This window comes from Ovis aries, chromosome 1, assembly GCF_016772045.2.
Source record: "Ovis aries strain OAR_USU_Benz2616 breed Rambouillet chromosome 1, ARS-UI_Ramb_v3.0, whole genome shotgun sequence".
Lineage (NCBI taxonomy): Eukaryota > Metazoa > Chordata > Mammalia > Artiodactyla > Bovidae > Ovis > Ovis aries.
Genome location: NC_056054.1, coordinates 31,168,411 through 31,182,575, shown reverse-complemented (window position 1 = coordinate 31,182,575; position 14,165 = coordinate 31,168,411). Strand labels below are relative to the sequence as shown.

General features: G+C 39.3%; 1 long non-coding RNA gene across 2 annotated transcripts in view; it reads left to right on the top strand.

The window, feature by feature from the left end:
- Positions 1–4: 4 nt before the first annotated feature.
- Positions 5–14,165, top strand: part of LOC105608340 (uncharacterized) — a 46,898-nt gene continuing 32,737 nt past the window's right edge. For both annotated transcript variants that reach the window (XR_003589497.3, XR_006059632.2), the window contains exon 1: positions 5–8,168. This is a non-coding gene — a long non-coding RNA (uncharacterized LOC105608340). The remainder of the gene's footprint in view (positions 8,169–14,165) is intronic.

Here is a 14,165-nt window from a genome sequence, read left to right as displayed (position 1 = left end):
GGGCGGGGGCGCGCCGAGGCCCCTGGGCGGGCGTGAGGCCGGCGTGGGCCCGGGGCCAGGGCCCTGGGGGCGCAGTGGAGGGAGCGTGGGCGCTCGGTGCGGGGGAGGTCGGAGGCCGACAGGTGTGCGCGGAGCGGGGAGGGGGAAGGATGTCGCCTCGCTACCTGGAGGAGGGGCCCTGGGGTGGGAGCCGGGTTAAGGGGCCCTCTAGCAGAACCTGACGGTGCGAATGAGAGGGTGAGATTTGGGCCGAATCTTGGCGAGTGGAAAGCAATGGAAGTATTAATAGAACCTGGGGAAGAGAAACAGGCCTGAAGTGTGGGGAGAGAGGGGCGTGAAAAGCAGTGTGTGGGTCCGAGGGAAGTCAGGGCTGGCGGCAGTGGGGAAGGGCCTTGATCGAAGGTCAGTCGGAGGAGAGTCACAAGGAAGCTTTTGGAGTCACGCACTGTTTTCATACAGGTCACCAGGGCACAAACAAAAAAAGCCAACTCTGCTGGCTTCACTGATTCTCCTCTACGTTCTGTCTAATTCTCAGTTATGGAGGAGATACCCTCTCTAGAGCTCTCCGTTCTAACTAATTTGCACAAAGTTCACCAATCAGTCCCAATATTTGCTCAACTGTATTTTAGACATATAAATATATGGGCTTTCTAGGAGGCTCAGTGGTAAAGAATCCGCCTAGGAGACAAGGGTTTGATCCCTGGGTTGAGAAGATCCCAGGGAAAAGGAAATGGCAATCCACTCCGATAGTGTTGCCTGGGAATTCCCATAGACAGAGAAGCCTGGCGGGCTGCAGTCCATGGGGTCGCAAAAGAGTTAGACACAACTAATCAAGTATATATAGCAAAGAAATTGTGATAGAGCTGCACAAGAGGGAAATAGTGGAAGAAACTGAAGCGGGAAACTGAACGTAGTGAGCTTGGGGAGTAAGCTACCTAAGGGACAAGGGCAATGTAAGGGCACAAATTAAAGGTAAAGATTGAAGGGGGAGTGAGGAAACGGCAAGAGGAAACTAGAAGCAGGCAGAGCCTTAAAAACTGCCAAGATACAGTAAGTACAGTGATTACTCCTCCCGCCCTCCCTTCTCCTCTCCTTTCTTCTTTCCTTCCTTCAGTCTCCTAGTTTCCAGTGTTGCCTGTCAGTGCTTAAAAATCATTTGCCTATTGGGAATAAATGTTTAAGGATTAGTTGAACATCTTTTACCTATGTGTATGACAGTAGAGTTTCAAGGTCACATTCTTCAAATTGTAAGTCTCATTGCATTATTTATTGGTAAAGAGAGAAATGTATTAAAAAGGATAAGATGCAACACAAGTTCCTTTTCTGAGAAGTGATGAATATGCAAATTGCAAACTTGCATCTATTCTGCACACCAAGCCAATCTGATGAGAGATGATCATGGCTTATAAATTATAGACATCACAGCTGTTGAACAGAGGCTATTTCTGTTCATTCTTGGGATCATCTTTCTTGCTGACAAGAAGTATCATTTAAGAATCACTCTACCTAGCTGGCAATTGGAGGAAAATAGCCAGTTATTTTGATACTGGTATTTTGTTAAGGATCACTCCTTCGGTATTTATTCAAGTAAGATAAAATATCTGTTCTGCTTTTGAGAAATAAGATGAATGTGTCACTTTTTTTAACATCCCAGTAAAAGATATTAAAGACTATTAGATTGCTTTCTTGAAACTTTATGAAGGCAGCCTATAAAGAAATTTTAAAGCATTCTGCACTGTATTAACTATTGGTGGATAATTACATTTATTTATTATATGCCACATAACTATGATCCTTACCTAGCAACTATGAACTACTTTGTAGTTTTATTATTATACCAAACAAGTGGGTGACACTTCATAGATTAAAAAGCTCATTTAAATGCAATTATCTCAGTTAGTTTTCATAATAGAAACATTATTATCCCCATTTTATGATGATAAAACCTAGATATTCCCTTTGTGATTTTCCCAACGCAAATCAACTAAGTGGCAGACTCAGAACTCATATCCAGTTCTGACCTGTCCTTTTGTGTTTCTACTATGAAACAGCTACCCATATAAAAAAGAGTATGTGATGCTCTAAAAACAAATTTTTTACAGTTATAGTTTCATTGTCAGGTTTTTATTATTTTTAGGGAATGGCAACAGTATGTACTTAATCTTGTATTTTTATCTGTTTTCATGACTTTCGTTTAGAGGATGGATGGAATGCTAAGTGGGTGATAACAATGGGAAAGGACAATTCTTGGTGGCATCACTCAGCCTTCTGTTGCCTGAATAATTTCAATTGTGATTCCATATTTGCCTCTCCTACCCAATAGTACAAAGTGAGAATTCATCAGATTGAATCTCCTTAAGGAGCCATGCCACTTGGGGAGGGTCTCACCACCCCCCAAGAAGTCCTAGTGAATACAACAGACCCCATTTTATTGTTTTCCAGTGATGTTTTTTTTAGTGTCCGCTTGTTGTTCAGTACCAGTCTCTGAGATTACTGTCCCCTGGGAAGCTGTTCAGTTCTTAACCAGGTCCAGCTATTACTGCTTCACCCTCTTACTATGGTAACTTTGGAGTTACTTGACTTCAAATCCTCTGTACTGGGGACCTGAGTGAGAGAATAATGGAGCACCACCTAAACAAATACACTTAACTAGATTCCATTGGTATTATCAATAACCACTTTCTTTGATTTTTTGCTTCTCCTTGAGGCTTACCTACTCTGACCACGCACCTGCGTTCTCTATTCTGCATTCTCCATTCCCCTAGCCCTTCTCTGCTTTTTCCATGGCACTAGCATCACTGACTCGATGGACGTGAATCTGAGTGAACTCCGGGAGTTGGTGATGGACAGGGAGGCCTGGCGTGCTGCGATTCATGGGGTCACAAAGAGTCAGACACGACTGAGCGACTGAGCTGAACCTTCTGACATACTGTTTAATTTACTTGTTTATTATATTTTTGTTTTGTCTATCTCTTGCGACTAGAAGGTAAGCTGCACAAAAGAGTTTCTTCCCCTCTCTTTTTATTCACTGATGGATGTATCCTCAGCACAGATGTACCCTAGTAAGTCACAGGCTGTTTCTTCAGTGGATTAAGCTTGTGTGGCACCTGAAGTTTATACAATGAGGCAGAACCTCCTTAATGAAAAAATACAAAGTTGGAGATATAAGTAAATATTTGAAATTAAGTCTACAAAATTTTTGAAGTTAACAAATAACACAAACTTACCAAATCCAGAAAAAATAACATTTTTATAAATTAATTATTCCACCTATCTCTATAATACATGCTTTCTACAAATTTTGGCTGTGTATTCTTTGATTGTCTCTTCATATTTTATATTTTTATAGAGAGAATAGAAAGATAATTCTGTCCTTCCTCTAACGTGATTGATCAAATTTTTGTTCACATCTTCCTATTTAGGATCTACATGGCACTTTTTTCATAGAATTGATATAGCATCTATCAATTCTATTATTATATATGTGAATATTTCATATACCTTTCACATTTCATATACAAACTAAATATTTCATATACATGTGAAAATAACATACCCTTTCTGCTGCTCCTGGGACTTGACAGAACCTAGTATATCATTCCCGAAATATTTATTGAATTAGATTAAAGGAAAAGATTACCAAAATGCAGAACCAAGTAGCAAGAATACAGGGAAGAGCATTTGAAAAATAAGTCAAACTTAATAGCATTTGATTTCACATGCACATGTATTGAATAGAAAGCAGAATTTTTGGTATAGCAGTCATTAGTGAGATTGGAGATGGGCAGAACCCAGAACATATAGGACCTTAGAGACTCATGATAAGGTATTCTTTCCTATTATTGTTCTCCAATTTAAAATAAAAAGAAAGTTGGACACTCACTGATTAATAAAGTGTGCTGATGGTGTCTTATAGGTAGTATTAGTTCAGTAATTGCTTCTTTTTTATTTTTATTATGAAAAATTTCAAACATACACCAAAGTAGGATAAATAACTCCCACCCTTAATGACTATCAGTATTATTTCATTTAGCAACCTATTTTTTCACTTTTTTTGTTTCATAGGGTATTTTATTGAAATTATTTGTTTGCTGTTTCACTGGTAAATACTTCAGTATACACTGCTAGTAGATAAGGACTTCTTTTTAGCATAGCAATGCTACTATTATCATATCTAACAAGATTAACAATAATTCCTTACTATTATAAACCACCCATTTTGTGTTCAATTTCTCTTGATTGTCTTAAGAATAACTGTACATTTGGTTTATTCTAATCAAGATTTTTGAATAGCATTTTATAGAGATGCATCTTATGTTTCTTTTAATCTGTGACTTTTTTCCTCCCTCTTTAATAAGTGTCATTTGTTGTTTAATAAGTAGGTCATTTTACCTGTTGAATATTCTAAACCCTGTTGGATTTAGTTTAACAATTATTCTTGATCATCAAAGTATGATGGTATGGTGTTGTAGGAAGCATAGTATTTAGAAACAAAAATCCTGAGTTCATGTCTCAGCTTAATCACTTAGTGTGTCCTTAAACAGATCGATTTACATCTCATTGGTAAAACTAGTAGTGTTAGGAAATTCAGTTCCCAAATCCACAGCTCATTTTAGAATGAAACAATCAGAGGAAAAAGGGAGATTACTATGAAGTACTATAAGCTATAGTACGAGGTATCTCAACAAACTGATCTTGGTACGTTACTTTCCCTACACATGTTTTACCTCTTGACATTTATTATTATTGGTGTGTAAGATTGAGAGGGTAATATTACCTGCCAACAGTCTTCCAAAAAATAAGTAGATACAATACATTTGACAACCATTAAAACACTTTAAAGGAAGTATAAAACTTTGTGATGTTATTTTTAGCAGGTATTCTAATAACAAATATTAAGTTTAATGTAACTCATTTTCATTTTCATCTGAGTATGTTTCTAAATTGCTTCACTATGAGTCAACATTTTTTTCGGTGTAGTTAAAAAAAATATAACATTTTGGATCAGATTTTCTCCATGGCCAGATGCATTAATTGGGATAATAAAGGTTGTTTGCTTTGCTGTATAAACATTATGGATCTAACAGCATTTTTAGAATCTTGGCTTTCATGTGTGTGTTGACAGCTTGTCTGAAAAAAAGAAAAAAAAAAAACTCAAACATACTTTTAGATCAATTAAATCAATTCTTTCCGCCCTGGCATGGCTTCAGTGCCTAGCTATACTGTGCTTTTGGACTAGTGAGGTTTGAATAAAGTGATACCAATGTCATCTTGACATGGTTATCATCTATGTTATAGCTGTGTGTTGGAAACTATAGAGTATACACATTATCTAAAGTCTTTTATAATACACTTTTAATGACCCCCAGTGGGTATTAATACTTTGGCTTTTTGGTTCCATCCTGTGAACATTAACTACAAAGCTTTAACATGATTAATTAGTGCAAACATTAAGACCAATTAGCTAATTCCAAAATTTCCTAATGCTCCTAATATATATTTAAGTAACTCTCCCTCCAAGATTAAAGACCTAAAAAAATAGCCCGAGATTTCTATTTCTTTTCTATGGGCAAGCACTAGGGGCGCCTCAAGGGCTCTTAATTCTGAGGTTCTGATTCTCTGAAATTAACTGTGTTGCATTCATTAAGGGGCTTCCCTGGTGGCTCAGTGCTAAAGAATCTGCCTGCAGTGCAGGAGACTTAGGAGATGTGTGTTCGATCCCTAGGTTGGGAAGATCCCCTGGAAGAGGGAAATGGCAAACCACTCAAGAATTCTTGCCTGGAGAATCACATGGACAGAGAAGCCTGGTGGGCTACAGTCCATGGGGTCCCATAGAGTTGGACACAACTGAAGTGACTGAGCATGCATGCATTCATTAATAAACTTTTCACCCTTTATTTTTTAAATGTTGAAATGTTTTTAAAGTGGTATAAAACTAGTGATCTTACCAAGTAAAGATTCCCAGATTCTTTGGGTATATTGCTCCTTGTTCTAAATATACACATTCATTGAAAAAAAGATGTACTAAGTGCCAGCTGTGTGCTAGATACTGTTTTAGGCACTGGGGATATAGTAGTGAACAAGACATCTGCTCCTTGTCTCATTTATCACTCATGATGTTAGCATTTGTTAAAGAAAAGCTATTCACAGCAGTTTTAAAGAAGCTAAGTTGACTATATCTGTAGGGACTACTGTAATGGGGTATTACAGAAGGTGAGAGAGATTGGCTTGGGCTCCACTCTGAATACAACAAAGAAAGGTGGGGATCTGTAGCCAAGGAGCTGTGTGGGAATATCGGTGAACAGAAAACTACTGGGAGGCTAGGGTAATTTTTTGTTCAACTAACCTAACAGGATCCTTGCTGAAAGAAGGCCAAGGTGATGGTGAGGATAAGGAATTTTATTGGATATTGAGGGTGATTATTCTGGCTGAACCAAACTCAACAGCTTGTATAGGTGTATATGCTTAGTCGATCAGTCCTGTCCAGATCTTTGCAGCCCCGTGGACTGTAGCCTGCCAGGCTCCTCTGTTCATGGGATTCTCCAGGCAAGAATACTGAAATGGGTAGCCATTTACTTATCCAGGGGATCTTCCGAACCCAGGTATTAAACTCTGGTCTCCTGCATTGCAGGTGGGTTCTTTATGACTAGTGCCACCAGCTTAACAGGATTCTTGCTAAACTTGAGCTCTCGAGGACATGTCCAAAAATTGGGCCTATTTGGGTTTAAAGGAGCATGACAAGACTTAGGTCAAAGAGAGCGTCTTTTTCACATTCTAGTGGGAGAGGCAGACAATAAGCAAACAGATGTGTCGTATAATATACTGTTAGTGGTAAGAGCTGTAGAGGAAAATAAGCAGAATAAATAGATACAAAGATGAAAGTGGGGAAGGGGGAAGGTTGAGTATGCATTTCATATAGATGGTCAGAGAAAGTCTTGCTGAGAATGTATAGAGCAGAAACCTGATAAAGAAGGAAGGAGTCATGGAAATATCTGGGACAAGAGCATTCCAGACAGAAGGAAAAGCAAGCCCAAAGGCCCTGAGACAGTACAAATAGCATATTGGAGGAATAGTGAGAAGGTCAGTGTGCCCAAAGTGGTAAGTACAAGAATGAGACTGGTGGGGTTTGCAGTTAGAGTGCCTGGAGCCAGGTCATCTGGGGTAGGCTATGTTAAAAAATTTGAATTTTCTTTCAAAGTGTAATCACATATTTTGGGAAGGTTTTTGAACAGAAGAGTGATGTGATATAAATGTGAAGGATCTCTTCAGATGGCTGTGTGGGAAAGAGTCTAAGGGGACAAAGTGGAAGAAAAGCAGCTAACTAAGAGGCCATTGTAGTAGAACAGATGAGTGCTGATAGCAGTTGACACAATGGTAGTTACAATGAAGATGGTGACAAGCATTCAGATTTGGCATATATTTTTATATTAGCACCAAGAGAATTTGCTAATAGTTGGATGAGAGATGTAAGAAAAATCACAAAAGAGGACCGAAGACTTAGGTTTGGGGGTCCACGCAACTAGACGAACAAGGGTGCCATAGACTGATGTGTGGAAGACTTCATGAGAAATTAGTTGGGAAGAAGGGAAGGATGGTGGACAAAATTCTGTTTTGATCATGGTGAACATGAGATGTTTAATAGAAATTCTAAAGAATATGTCAAGTAGGTGGCTGACACAAGACTGAACTTCCAGGGACAAGTCCAGTCTGAAAATATTTCAAAATAGTCAGCTGGAGATCACTTAGGAAATAAATATAAACAGCAAAAGGAAGAGGTTCTCAGACTGAGACATCCCAGGTTTAGAGATATGTAAAAGGAAGAGAAGTTAGCAAAAGATGCTGAAAAGAGGAAGGAAGGGACTTCCCAGGCAGTCTGGTGGTTAAGATTCTGTGCTTCCAATGCAGGAGGTGTGGATCTGATCCCTGGTCAGGGAACTAAGATCCCACGTGCCATGTGATCAAAAAATAAAGTGGGAGGACATTAAAAAAACTGTCATCAACCACTTCAACAAACTTATCAACTATGTCTGATGATTCCAAGAGATCAAGTGAAATGAGAATGAAGAGTTGCTGGTTGGATTTGATGACCTTGACAAATGACTTTGCAGCAGAATGCTGAAGATTAAAGAATGGAGTGAGCTTATGAAAAAGTTGAAGAAGTGGAGAAGGTGACTATATACAATTCTTTTATCTTTTGTCATGAAATTAAGCAGAGAAATTTTTGAGTTTTGCTATGAAGGGGCCATAGCAAAGGCGAATTTGGATACAAGGGTGGGTTTTTTTAGGGTGAAGAAAAATACAACATGCTTATATGTTGATAGGAATGATCATGTAGAAAAGGAAAAAATGATGGTGTATGATAGAGTGAATAACTATAGAAGGTTTATTAGTGGATCCCATGTTGACAGTCCTTAAGGAACTTCCATACTTCCTTTCAGGAACTTATACTCCACTGGAAAACATATAGACGTAAATTGCAAAATGTTAAATTAGTAAATTTCAAAATGGTGAAATCAGTTCAGTTCAGTCACTCAGTTGTCTCTGACTCTTTGCAACCCCATGAACTGCAGCGCGCCAGGCTTCCCTGTCCACCACCAGCTCCGGGAGCCTGCTCAAACTTATGTCCATCCAGTCGATGATGCCATCCAGCCATCTAATCCTCTGTTGCCCCCTTCTCCTCCTGCCTTCAATCTTTCCCATCACCAAAGTCTTTTCCAATGAGTCAGTTCTTCATATCAGGTGGCCAAAATATTGGAGTTTCAGCTTCAGCATCAGTCCTTCCAATAAATATTCAGGACTGATTTCCTTTAGGATTGACTTGTTTGATCTCCTTGCTGTCCAAAGGACTCTCGAGAATCCTCTCCAACACCCGCAGTTCAAAAGCATCAATTCTTTGGTGCTCAGGTTTCTTTATAGTCCAACTCTGACATCCATACATGACTACTGTAAAAACTGTAGCTCTGACTAGATGGACCTTTGTCAGCAAAGTAATGTCTCTGTTTTTAATCTGCTGTCTAGTTTGGTCATAGCTTTTCTTCCAAGGAGCAAGCATTTTTTAATTTTATGGCTACAAAAATGGTACAGTAAGTAATAAAAAGTTGTGGATAGGATTGACTGAAAAGTGTAGGACAGTTAGTTAAAGGTTTTTGTGTTTAACCAGAAGAAAACTGATGGCAGTGACAGTTCTAGTAGGAAAGGAGAGGAATGGATGAATTTTAGAGATACTCAAGAAAAAGAATGAATAGGATTTAGTATGGTTAATTATAGAGAAATGGGACAATTCTGGATGATGAAATTGTGATGGCTGAATCTTCTAAAAACTTTCTTAGTTTATCACTTCCTTCCTTCAAAATATTCACACACTTTGCATTGTCTAAAGATTAAATGTTTATACTAGAATCCATGGATCCCTAAAATCTGCCCTTTAGGGGAAGTACCTTCATCTTCCTGAGCTATGTCCTTGGAATTCAAGGACTTTGTGAAATCCAGTTTAAAAAGTGCTCGTCTGCAGCATCAAATTCCAAGTCTTTAAGTCTGCATTCAAGGCCCTCAATCTGATCCCTGACAACCGCATGTTCCTCATATCAGATTTCTTTCTGTTTTTTGTACACAGCAAGCTGTAGTTAGACTGTACCTGTGCTCCCTTTGTTCTCATTGTCTGGAACCTCTTTAGTCCTTGGTACTCTAAATCACAGTCTGCCTAACAGACAGTTTCAACATTTGTTGCAGAGAAGAAGCCAATTCTGACTCCATGTTGGAACTGTTTATATGACTTGCTTTTGGTTGCTTTTGTTATTGTAATCATACAGAATGGCCTGACCTCAGAGAATCCTGCCCCTCTGCCTAACTGTTTAAAGTGACTTTGTTCAGAACCCTGTCCACCAGTGGATGGCAGGAAGGAAGAAATTAATACATTCCCTGCCTGAGGCTTGCCATTCTGGGAGATGTTTGCAAAATTAATGGCCTTTTCGCTTTGCTTTCTCACCTGCCTCAATCTCTGATAGACTGAATCTGGCATTCAGCCCCCATAAGATGGTTATTTTGAGGGTCTATCCTGCCATTTTCTCAGTCAGCCAGCCTCCCAGTTAGTCTCTTCCTTACCTCAACCCCTCTTCTCTCGGGTTCATTGGCCTGTTGTGTGGCAAGCAGAGCAAGTGAGCTTGGACTCTGTATCAGTAACACATTCACTTCCTCTATTCAAAATTCATCTTCTCTTGGTAGGCTTTCCTCAACTTCCCAGATGCATTTGACCATCATGCGTCTATTAATAATAATGCTAAATTACACTTAATTAGATCCATCACTGTACTTATCCATATGTCTGGGCCACTATTTGACTATTAATTCCTTGAGAGCAAGCACTGTGAAAATCATAGGTGCTTCATGCATATTAATTGAACAAGTAATATCTGAATGACATCTTAGTTCCGGCATAACTTGGCCTCAGTTTACCTACTCCCTCCTGGAAGCACTGAAGGCTCCTTTTGGTTTATTCCTATAAGGCCCTCTGTCATTTCTCTTCTGGCACTGTCTGCTATAACATTGTGTTTGTTTTGTGGCACTGTTGGTTTTTTTCCTTCTGTTTCCAGGCAGAAAAACATTTCTCCCTGCCTGAAATAGTCAAGGGTGTGGGTTTTATCCTGTTTATCTTTGTATCCCAAGTACCTAGGTTCTCAATAAATGTTTTAAGAATGTGTTGCTCAATAATTAAAGAGTTATCTTACCTTTTAAAGTCTTATATCATGTAATCATGCCCATCTTTTTCCACCTTCACAAAGAATTCCCTAATCACTCTTGGCTAGAATTAATCTTTCACTCTGGCATTCTGTTACTAGGGCTATTAATATATCTCTTCTGTGTAATTATCACTTTTGGGGATGTTATTGATGTAGAGTATCAACAAAAGCCTAAGAACAAGAGAACTTCTGTTCTTCATTGTTTGCCCATGTGTTGTGAGTCTCCACTTTCCTGTGTACTGCTACACTTGGGTAGCACACACCACTACCAGTTCCTAGATCACTTGGCACAATTCTACCCTTTCCCACTGGCGAGAGCTGTCAAGCCACACTCTTCTGTTATGGTTTATTTTATTAAACAATCAATCTACTGCATTTGCACAATATTTGCATAAATTAGTAACTATTTATGATCATCTTTTGCTCCACTGAGTCTTATTCACTAGGTATTCTTTAAATATTTCATGAATGAATAAAAGAAGGAAAGAAGGAGCATTATTTCCACTACCAAGTCCAAAGGGAATTCAGACTTGGCCTTTTGTACAAAGTAAATCCACTCATTTAATCTATTACTGTTTAGAGCCAGAAATAATTATTTGTGTGAGATAGACGGATACAATAATGTCCTTCATAAACTAAACTCTAAAGAAAATAATAGTTTTATTTTTAAAATGATGCTTATTTCCTCAGGTCATGCTAGTCTTGGAAGCAAACAAAACTATTTCAGGAACCCCCTGAGGTTTTATTGAGTTCTGACCTCTATGGAGCCCTCTTGACCCACAAATGTTTCCATTTCCCAGTGATACTCAGCACTGCTTGCCCACCTGGCACCCTCTACTGCCATCCTGATCCTCAAAATTAAGGAGGAAGAGTTTTTTTTTTTTTCTCTTTCCAGCAACAGCTCTAATAATTGAGAAGGTGACTTTGTTCTCTTAGTCTATAGGCCCTTGTTACAATGCAGAACTTGCAGTGGATTTCTCAGGGAAAAGACTGCGCAACATACTGAGGACATCAGCCACACAGTCATAAGCAGTATCCCTGCTCCCTGCACACAGGAACTGAGCACATATGTGTGTGTGCTCAGTGGCTCAGCCGTGTCCAGCTCTTTGTGACCCCATAGACTGCAGCCCACTAGGCTGCATGTTCATGGCATTCTCCAGGCAAGAACGTTGTAAGTGGGTTGCCATTTCCTCCTCTAGGGTATCCTCCTGACCCAGGGACACCTTGCCTCTCCTGAGTCTCTTGTTTTGGCAGGCAGATTCTTTATCACTGAGCCTCTGGAATACCTCATAACTGAGTAGCTCAAGTCAATTGTATGTGTCTTTTCTACTTTCTTCTATCATTTGAGTTACCTTCACTGGGGACATCTTCCACTTTCCCAAAGACTGGAGGCAGCTTTAATTTCCTCCTCTGTAGGAAAAGAGCAAATTAGCCACGATGGCCTGTGTGGTCAGGCTCTCTCACCCCACAGCCTCTTGCTCTTTGGAAAAGTGGAAGATGTCCCTGGTGAAGGTAACCCAAATGGTTACGAGCTGGTCACGAGCTGCTTTGTGCGGTATGCCTGTAGGGGTTCCACCGTGAAAGCCCTGGCTGCTATGGCACTGGGGCTACACTGGAGTGGCATCTTGGTTATGTTATATGAGGTTATGTTATGGCTGCTGCTACGGCTGTTGCATCAGCCACGAGAGAGGCTGTATTATGGCTGCCATGCCAGCCAGGAGAGAATAAAAGTGTCTGCAGTTCCTACAGCTCCTCGAGTCTCCTTCGAGCCTCTTAGCTCACACCTTGCCCACCCTGGGTTCAGTGGACAGTGTGGACAGTGTAGACAGCACAGGTCAATTGTGTCACAAACAGGATCAGCGATACATCCACTTTGTGTTTTCTCTTTGTGTCTTCATTCTAGAAGGCTTCTCCTGTTCCTGGGATAAAGGGAGGAGGGAGAACAAGGCGTGCTCGGGGGGAGGACTGTCTGCAAATTGGACACTTTGGTGCCCTTGCCAGAATTCGAGAAGTGAGTGTGTGGTTGGCATCTCCACAATGATTCTGCTCCTTTACTCTCTCATTGCTTGATCTACCTGATCTCTCACATAGATTATGTAATAAGTTGTGTAGAATTTCAGGCATACTTATCTACAGACATAGGGAAATCCTAAAAGTTACGATGTATAATGGAAAACATCACAGCATCTCTCATGAATTTTTCCAGAAAAAAAAAAAAAAGAATTCAAAGCTATCTTTAACCATATTCTTAGAAATATGGCTTTGAGTTTATCCTCATAAGGAATTTTTAAAAAGCACTGTAAGTATTTTCCTGATAGCTCAGTTGATAAAGAATCTGCCTGCAGTGCAGGAGACCCCAGTTCGATTACTGGGTCGATAAGATCCCCTGGAGAAGAGAAAGGCTACCCACTCCATTATTCTGTCCTGGAGAATTCCATGGACTACAGTCCATGGTGTTGCAGAGTCAGACACGGCTGAGCAACTTTCACTTTCTCTTTTTAAAAAGTACATTTCAAGCCTTTTACAAACTATTTCAAAGGTTTGTTTGAGGAATAATGAAGTGTTTTTTTTTTAATTGGAGGGATTTTTTTAACTGATACAATTCACTTGTCTCAAATTTACAACTACTTTTAACATGACTTTTTTTTCCAGTTAATTGTTTTTTGGCGTATTATAAAATTGAATCATTAGAGGACCTTTTGGAGTAAGTTAAATGTTATTTTTCAGAATATAATTCAAGCCTCAAGGATTTTTGAATGCCTACCCTGCTAGATATAAAAGAACTATCTCATGAATAATGCCCTGAAGGCTCTTACCTTCTCAAGGAAATCTGTACTCTGGAAACAATTTAGAGAGCAGTAACTTGTTTTTTAACTCATGGATTAAAACTGCTCATGGATGAAACAGAAGCTTATTATATTTCTTTCACCAAACTCTCTTTAGTTACATAGGCGAGAAGTTACATGATTTTTGGTACCTACTTTTGTTAGGTCTAATATAAATACCCTCAGAAACATAGACTTGTAAAAAAAAAAAAAGAAAGAAAGAAAAGACTGTGATTATGCATTTTTTCCTGCCCTTTTCTTTACTTCTTCAGTTTAAAATCTTTATGATGCCCACAGAACAAAAGCTAACTGGTATGATGATTGCTTAGTGAAAACAAGCTGGAAGGCAAAGAAACTTTTTTTGAGACAGAATCAATCAAATCTGTCTGTAAGAAATCTGTTTCTGAGTCACAACATTGATTATGTTCCTTGAATACAAAATTCAGTTTCTACCCTGAGTTATTGCTGGAAGTGCTCTCTGTGTTACTCATAAATCCAAGCTCACCAGTGGTTCCTTACTTTCCCTCTTAGTTTGCCAGTAAATTCTACCTTTTTGATGTTTACCCCTGTTTTCCATTCCTGTTTAATCCAGAGTCTAAAGGTT